This window comes from Macaca nemestrina, chromosome 4, assembly GCF_043159975.1.
Source record: "Macaca nemestrina isolate mMacNem1 chromosome 4, mMacNem.hap1, whole genome shotgun sequence".
In the NCBI taxonomy this organism is placed as follows: domain Eukaryota; kingdom Metazoa; phylum Chordata; class Mammalia; order Primates; family Cercopithecidae; genus Macaca; species Macaca nemestrina.
In genome coordinates this window covers 74,352,632-74,361,585 of record NC_092128.1, presented here as the reverse complement: position 1 = coordinate 74,361,585, position 8,954 = coordinate 74,352,632, and the positions used below count along the sequence as shown (strand labels likewise).

The following is an 8,954-nucleotide window of genomic DNA, read 5'->3' as shown; positions in this document are numbered from 1 at the left end:
GTGGGTTTGTCATAAATAGCTCTTATTATTTTGAGATATGTTCCATCAATACCTAGTTTATTGATAGTTTTTAGCATAAAGGGGTGTTAAATTTTATTGAAGGCCTTTTCTGCATCTGTTGAGATAATCATGTGGTTTTTGTCATTGGTTCTGTTTATGTGATGGATTACGTTTATTGATTTGCATATGTTGAACCAGCCTTGCATCCCAGGGATGACGCCAACTTTTTCATGGTGGATAAGACTTCTGATGTGCTGCTGGATTCGTTTTGCCAGTACTTTATTGAGGATTTTCACATCGAAGTTCATCAGGGATACTGCCCTGAAATTTTCTTTTTTGTTATGTCTCTGCTGGGTTTTGGTATCACGATGATGCTGGCCTCATAAAATGAGTTAGGGAGGATTCCCTCTTTTTCTATTGTTTGGAATAGTTTCAGAAGGAATGGTACCAGTTCCTCTTTGTACCTCTGGTAGAATTCAGCTGTGAATCTGTCTGGTCCTGGGCTTTTCTTGGTTGGTAGGCTATTAGGTACTTCCTCAATTTCAGAACTTGTTATTGGTCTATTTAGGAATTTGACTTCTTCCTGGTTTATTCTTGGGAGGGTGTCCAGGAATTTATCCATTTCTTCTATATTTTCTATTTTATTTGAGTAGAGGTGTTTATAGTATTCTCTCATGGTAGTTTGTATTTCTGTGGGATCAGTGGTGATATCTCTTTTATCATTTTTTATTGTGTCTATTTGATTCTTCTTTTTTTTTTTTTATTAGTCTAGCTAGTGGTCTATCTATTTTGTTAATCTTTTAAAAAAAAAACAGCTTCTGGATTTGTTGATTTATTGAAGGGTTCTTTGTGTCTCTATCTACAACCATGAAGCTTTATCCTGTAAGTACCCAAATGTTGAACCAATCTGTACCATCTCCTTTTCCCACAAAATACAAGATCCTATACAATCCCTGTTATAGGAACCACTAGGAAGGAACATGTAGTTGTAAACACATAGTTAAAAGGCTTTCGGATTCAAATTCATCAGAGTACTAATTTTCCTAAGCATGTTTTGATACAGGCTATTGGGACACTTGTCACACTGTTCAAATGCCCAATGGTAAGACTTCTGATGAAATCAAACAGGTCACATTAAATCAACAGAATGTCTTAGAAATAAAGTCAATAGGACTAAATCCAAAACAAATCACATGAAGTACCTCATGTACAATACAATACAAACCTAGTTTAATAAATAAAAGAAGCGTAGGTGACTGGACTCTGGGAGAACATCCAGTTGCTGATGGCCTCTTCAGGTCTAATGGTGCAGCCATGAAGTTTGTAGCCATCTTGTCTTATTAATGTCACGGTGCCAGGCTGCACCCCAACAGCAGCTGTTACATGACAGATGAGTTCATGCTCTTAGGGGTCATATTTGTCACTAATGGGTGACAGCTTCTCCAGGTCATGCTTGGCAAACACATTTTTCAGCTTTGCTTCTAAAAGTGACAGCCCTCGGAAGACCTTCTCCAGAGTGAGCTTCTGGTTCCCAGGTTCTGATTCTTCAGAAATCCATTGTGTAGTCTTCTCCAAAATGTCAGCCACCTATCTTGGCATCTTCCACACATCTCTCAGTTTGCCTCCTTGTGTTTTCACAATCAGCTACAGCTCTCTGCTATCTCATGGTTAAATCCTGGACTTCCTTCTCCAGTTTAACAGCTTTACCCTTAAGGCTGGTTCGGCAAGAGAGGGCCCAGCTCACCAGGAGGGTCCTCAGAACAGCAGTCCACACCAGCAGTTATCTGGGTAGCAGTGCTGAATGGAAACGGCCATTCCTTGCTCTCCCACACCGCACTCGAGGCCAGTAGGCGCTGCACCTGGCGCCTGCCCGCCCACAGCAACCATACGGCCATGTTCCCGACTTGGGCTGACGGAGGCAGCACACGCGCACTTGCCCTGTAATTTTATCTTTACAATTTTCTGTTACTTTAAAAAACACTGCAACACTAATTTTGTGTATGTGGAAAGTCTGTTGTCTAAGTTTTATACATAGCATCTTCTCACTCTTGTCTCTGTAGTCTCATTTTATTCTGTAATGTTTTTCAAATCTTTATAAAATTAATTTTGTTTATAATAGATATTATTTAAGGGTAAAATAAATTTAAGTTATATGCTCTCCTTTACTTTGTTCTCCTTGTATCATTATTTATGAAACTTGGAGCCTCAAATGTACATGTGGAAAGTCTCTGTAGATTCATGTTAGGATTGAAATTTTCTTGGTGTATAAACTTTCAACAAAATATGGGAAAGCAACCAACTAAGTTTGCATAAACTGTCTTTTAGATCACATATCTTTCTTTCCTTTTATAAGTGATATCTCATTAGTTAATTCAATAAATTTTTATTGAGACAATTGTATTTTACACATTGATAATGCAGATATGAAAAAAAATCAGACAAGATCTCTCCCCTTGTGACTGTTAGAATTTATTGGCATGTTTATGACCATGCTTATGTCTTTTGTAGTAATATGAACATGTGACAATATACATTCAATTCTATTTTTCTCATTTGAAGTTAAACAAAGTTCCACTTCTGTATTTCTAATTAAAGTCCCACTTCTCTATTTCCTTTCACCTCTGCACGATGGATCTCTCCCTTCTTCTAAGATACTATATTGTTATTGTAGCAATGTACAGGCCTTATTTTGTACTTTCAATTTAATTAATCAATGTGCTATTATAGCTTTCATTTTGCATTTTATAGTCATTTCTGAACATGGTTGTTTTCCGTACTGGAATATTTTCTTTAGATCTCTCAAAGATAAACAAACGACATTAGTTCAACTGCTAAAAACAGATTTTATTCAGTAACTACTGACAGTAAGGGAACAACCTAAGCTCCACTCCAATTTGTGCAGAGGTGATGGATGGGGCGTTTTAAAAGGAGAATAAGGGAGTAGGAAGGAAAAGTGAGCAGGGCTCAAGTAGTGTCAGGGAAGTAAAAAATTACCAGAAGTAAGAAGGTTGGTCAGTGTAAATGTGATTAGTCCAGCTGTGTCTGCTAGTTGGCAATTATTGAAGTTGGAATTCTATCTTCCCACAGAGACTGAGATACAGAGGTTCTATCTTTCCTGATGATTATATTTTAAAGGAATGGCTTTTAGGTCCTTGAGAAAGATACCCTGGGACATAGGAGATACATACGTACATATCTCAAAGTTACAGAGGAAGGATTTACGATTATAAGCTCTTTTTAGTAAATTCTCTAAGAAAGGGGAGTCAGGGGCCTATTGTCAAGTGTTGGCTAGAACAAACAATAAATTCTTTCGACAGGCTTGAGCTTTTTCAGACAGGAACTCAAAGAGGGGTTGAGTCTTTCCAGGGATGTAGTCTTAGGCAGCCAGAAACCATGTTAGGGTTGATCAGGTCTCTTAGTGCAGGGGTTTGTATGGAGTCATTATGTGCCAAGAGTTCTTTTGTAGTTCTCAGATCCTATCTTTGTATTTCTCACATAATGTGCCTGGAATGTAGTAGGTTGTCAATGAATGTTGATCCAATTAGTATTTGTTGCTTAAATACTCCTAGTCCTTTAATAATCAGATCCTAATTATTGGTTTCTGCTGGTGTTGATTAGCCTGTTCTATTCATCACTGCATATTCAAGATCCTGTGCCAGAGCCACCTGTACAGTTGTGCAGTTTATATACTGCAGAAGTGTGTCTGAATGAAGAGGTGAGAGGGAGCTTAAATTCCAGTTGTGCTTTATTTGCTGTGAACCTCAACACCAGTGTGTCTTCTAAATTGTGCAAAGACATTATGTGGTCTAGTTTCTATCCTGCCCATTACAATGCCTGTTATAGGATTCTAAAATATATGGGATCTAAAAAAATACTGGCTGGACATGTTCTAACATTTTGCTCTGGAAAGTTAAAATAAAAAGAGTTTTAACCCCAAATTTTCAATAATTACCTTGATCGCTGCTTTGCCTTTTTAATAAGAGAAGTTTAGTTTGTTAAGGTCTAGGTGTTTGAACACTAGAAAGCACAAGTTTGTCTATTATAGTGGTCTGTTTGCTTCAGATTCTACCGAACGTCTTCAAGATCATGGATTTGTAGCCAAGGGCCTCTCAAATATAACCACGACTTTGGTAACCATTGTCACAACCAAGAGAAACAGATTCCTCTCCAGGGAGTTGACTGTCTTTTTTTGATTTTTTTTCCAGCTTGGGGTAGATTTAGCTGCTTTTATTATCTTTGCTATACACATTTATGCAGAGATATTTTCAAGTAAAGTCAGGATTTGTTCTTGAGTAATACCAATTTTCTTTTTATAAGGTCATGGGTTTGGGTTTTTAGACTTTTGAAAGGCTGTACCTGTTTTTCAACTCAATAGCTTGCAATCATTTTATTTCTTCATGTACTGACTTGCACATTCCCATTAATCTATCCCAAATTTTTCTCTACCAAAAAAAACCCCATAAAAATTAAACATCAATTTTGGTATTTGTATTGTTACAACTCTGCACTCTATATTCCATAAGAGATTATTTAAAAGCAACAATGACAATGGGAAATCTGCTTGGATTAAGAAAATTAATTTTAAATTTTTTTCAAGGTAGCAGAAGTATTTAATACAGTAATATATTCCTCCCTTTGGAAAAAAATACCCTGGAAAAGCTAAAACAGCTGGGACATATATTACTATGCTGTACTCACCTCAATTTTACTAATATCCAATTTCAGGCTTTGTATAATTGACATAACTGACTTTCTTCCAGTTTTGGTCTCAAACCAGAATAGATTCAAATGTCTTCCATTAAGTATTAGGGAGATAAATTGCTGCCCACTTGTAAGAAGCAAAAATTCATATTTGTGTATTTCAAGACTCAGTAGAGCACAGTCTTCAGTTCCCATGGAAACTATCTCTAGCTAAATCGGAGGGGGTCTCGGAGCAGAACTGAAATGCCTACACCAATAGAAAGAGCTGTGTTTTAATTCTTCTGGAAGTTATTTACTTTTTTTTTTTTTTTTGGTCTTAGCTATGGTGCCAAATTATTTGGTCAGACCACATTTACTTGGACATTAATGATCCTGAAGATAATACTTAAGTGGGGACAATTGTTTTTTGGTAAGGAAAAGAAAATTGAAATGTTGGAAAAACAAAAGCTGATAGAATTCACACTGAAGAGCAAGGTTTTTAGTTTTTAAAGTTGGGCATTTGAACTATGTAGATTTTACTGTTTATTTTATCAGCCATACTCAAAAGAGAATGTCCTGATGATTCATGTTAGTTTTTATTTATGTGTTCTCAGATAAATATGTGACAATCTATGAAATGTTTATTTTTAAAAGTTATTATATAATCCATAGCACTGATATAGTTACATTTTTAGTCAGCATATCACAGACACCGCAGATTGTCCAAGATTAAGAGATATTTACAATCTTGTCTCAGGTGGTACAGTTACATGGAAGTTTTTCTTGGCTATGTTAGCTCTTTTGAGTAAGTGTAAAAACCAGGTGCAATTACAATTATTTTCTTAACCCTAGAAGAAATACTTATTTAAATTTTAGATGTTTATGTTTTCATAAACACAAGAATTTTATTTGGAATTTATTTTCATGTTTGAAAAAATTTAGAGGAGCCAATGAATTATGGAATGGAAGAGAGCTGAGATATTCTCTAAACGTCAGCTCAGTCCTCTGATTTTCTTTTGAGAAAAACAGTGCCAGGTGATTTGCTAATTTCCTCATGTATAACTTGTAGCATGAACTCCACTGGAACCTGGGGTTCTTAGACCCTAATCCAGTATGGTTGTCCTTTCTACCTGACTTATTTAAAATATTCATATTTCTCATATTTATATCTGAAGACTGTGCAAATGGTGCTATTTTAATGTCTTTTAAATTGATTGAAAAACCCAAAGGCTTACTTCATGTATTAGCCTTTTGATCAGAAGTATAATTTGCTTCAGTAATAAAGATAAGCAGTTCAGTAAAAGAAAGATAAGTTTCCAAGTTTTCTAAATATGAGTGTGTTGGAAAAACCTCAATCTGGGTGGCACCACTGTTTTGGACAGAATATATGTGGGAAACAATCAGGAGTTGACTATATGGTGTTTGTCATGAGACATAAATATAAATGGATGTGAAAACACACATTTACTTCTTTGCAGATGGAACCTATCTCTATCTCAGGTGGCAGACTAGTTATGGTTTTTTCATTTTTCATGTGAATGTTCTTTATTGGTATGGATAATGGAGAACTTACTGTATGTACATATATCCTGTTCCTATGGAAGTGAAACCTTGAAAATACTGCTTTCCATCCTGAAACACAAAACAAGGTTTTAATAAACTCTGACATGAAATAATGTAAAGTCAAGATGTGTCTGGAGTTGGTTCCTTCCGGTGGGTTCTTGGTCTCGCTGACTTCAAGAATGAAGCCATGGACCTTCACGATGAGTGTTACAGCTCTTAAAGGTAGTGTGGACCCAAAGAGTGAGCAGTAGCAAAATTTATTGAAAAGAGCAAAAGAACAAAGCTTCCACAGCATGGAAGGGGACCTGAGTGGGTTGCCGCTGCTGGCCAGTTTTTATTTCCTTATTTGTCCCCGCCCACATCCTGCTGATTGGTCCATTTTAGAGTGCTGATTGGTGCATTTACAATCCTTTAGCTAGACACAGAGCACTGATTGGTGTGTTTTTACAGAGTGCTGATTGGTGCGTTTACAGTCCTTTAGCTAGACACAGTGCTGATTGGTGCGTTTTTGCAGAGTACTGATTGGTGCATTTACAATCCTTTAGCTAGACACAGAGCAATGATTGGTGCATTTACAATCCTCTAGCTAGACAGAAAAGTTCTCCGAGTCCCCACTCGACCCAGGAAGTCTAACTGGCTTCACCTCTCAAAGATAGGCAGAATGTAAAGGCAATCATCTTTTGAAAAAGGCACTGGATGTAGAGTTTAAAGTCTTGCAATTAAATTCCAACCATGCCACTTACTGTCTCTTGGACATGATTTATAAATTTTAGAAATCTAGTAAAAACTCTGATGTATGAATGTAAGTAGGAGGAGCAAGTGATTTTCACTGGGACAGGATTTTCACTTCCACGTTCATTTATTTGTAAAATGCTGATTGTGTTATGTAAAGGTCTAAGCAGTCAGGGCCTTTTCATCATCAATAGTGGTTACACCATACTGAATATTTTGCTGACATTTCTTTATTTCATTCCAGGAGCCACATACAGGAGAGTTTTAAAGATGACTGCCATTTTGTGCAACTTCATTCCTAGGCTGACTGAGCAGCCAAATTACTTGCTCAAAACAATTTGCCTATATAATTATTTAATGAAGTCTAATATAATAGCTATTCTGCCTTTGTTTTGTTTATTTCAATTACTTATATAATGCCCTTCAATCCTAGTGTGATTGCATCACAAAAGGGACAATGTTAAAAATGGACTACTTGATAAATAGTGTTAATCATATTATTCCCCCACCCCAATTATAATCTAGAGATTGAAATCTGTTTCATTCCCTTAAGGGTAATATTTGATACGTGAGCAAATATTAATTTTCCTTAATAAAGTGATTTTCTTTTAAAGTATAAAATGTTAAAAGGATTTTTGCCAACTGATAGCTGCTTAAAAGCTGTGAAAGCTTATGACACATTCAACTTGTGTGTTCATCATAAGCTCAAACTATTTAACTTTGCAAAGGTTAAGCCATCTATGTTCTGTCACCACTGATAACTGCTCATAAATATTGTCCTGAGCCACCTCATGATCATAATAAATGAGGACATATGTAGCAGCAGGGAAGAGGTAACTAGTGGCAGTAATGTAGCTCTAAATCAATACATTTATGCAGAAATTTTTTTTCGGTGACCTGTTTTAAGAGGGTTGAAGAGTGTACATGGAAACTCTCACCTGGGGAAGAGCAAGTAAATAACTTTGAATAATTTTATTAAAACATGACTGTTATACAAATGTAGAATAGACATGGATCAAAGGTGTATTTGACTTAATAAGGGTGCCAGTAGAATGGTTAAGCTCCTCAAAGAATATTTAAGATAACATTTGAGCTATACTTACATATATTGTAATATACATATATTATGTGTGGATGTACATATACTGATATAGACATATATACAAGTATGTGTATATATACATGTAATCTTTATATATATACATATTTATATGTGTATAGAGAGATATTTCTATATATAGAAAGACAGAGAGATATTAAGAAAGAGAAACAGAAAGGGAGAGCGAGAAGTTGATTGACATTCAGTCAGCCAAGAAATAGAAGACATGCTGAAAGAAGTTAACTGAGTAAGAGACAAAACTGATTAATGTCCTACAGGGCAATGAAACTATAATCTCTTGGGCTATCTTTTCTGAGAGAAATCATTTACACCTCTACTGGACAAAACAATCTATACCATTGACATTTAATTCATAGAACCTGGGGCTTTAACAAAGGTAACTAGTAAATTAAACAAAGGTACATACCCTTGAGAATTAGGTAATCCTTGGGTGCTCCTATTAGACAGTGTTCTGACACTGAAAGGTCATACGGTGATTCCTTTTTCTTATTTCAAATTTGGTATGATTTTTTTTTAGCACAACTAATTTCTTTCCCAAATACCTAAAGTCTGCTTTCTGTAGTTCTAACATTGCCATGCTCTAGTGAAAGCCCTCCAGTTTGAGCTAAATTTCCCCCCCTTTAAATCACAGAATATGCATTCCTGCCTAAAAGAAACAACTTTCTTCCCAGAGTCTTTCCAGGGTTGTGTAGAATTTTTATTTCTGGAAAGGGCTTTTGATCTTATTAAATATTCCAAAAGCAGGGAAACAGGAATTGACTGTACGTTAATATAAATATGACTAGCAGGCCTCCAAATATATTCCTAGGCTATGTTGAGAAATTCTGAAAAAAGTGAAGAACTTTATTATAAATATTAT

The 8,954-nt window shown here is 35.7% G+C and overlaps 1 pseudogene; it reads right to left on the bottom strand.

Annotated features, from left to right (window-relative positions):
- Positions 1–1,230: 1,230 nt before the first annotated feature.
- Positions 1,231–1,907, bottom strand: LOC105475909 (grpE protein homolog 2, mitochondrial pseudogene; annotated as a pseudogene).
- Between the last annotated feature and the right edge of the window lie 7,047 nt (positions 1,908–8,954).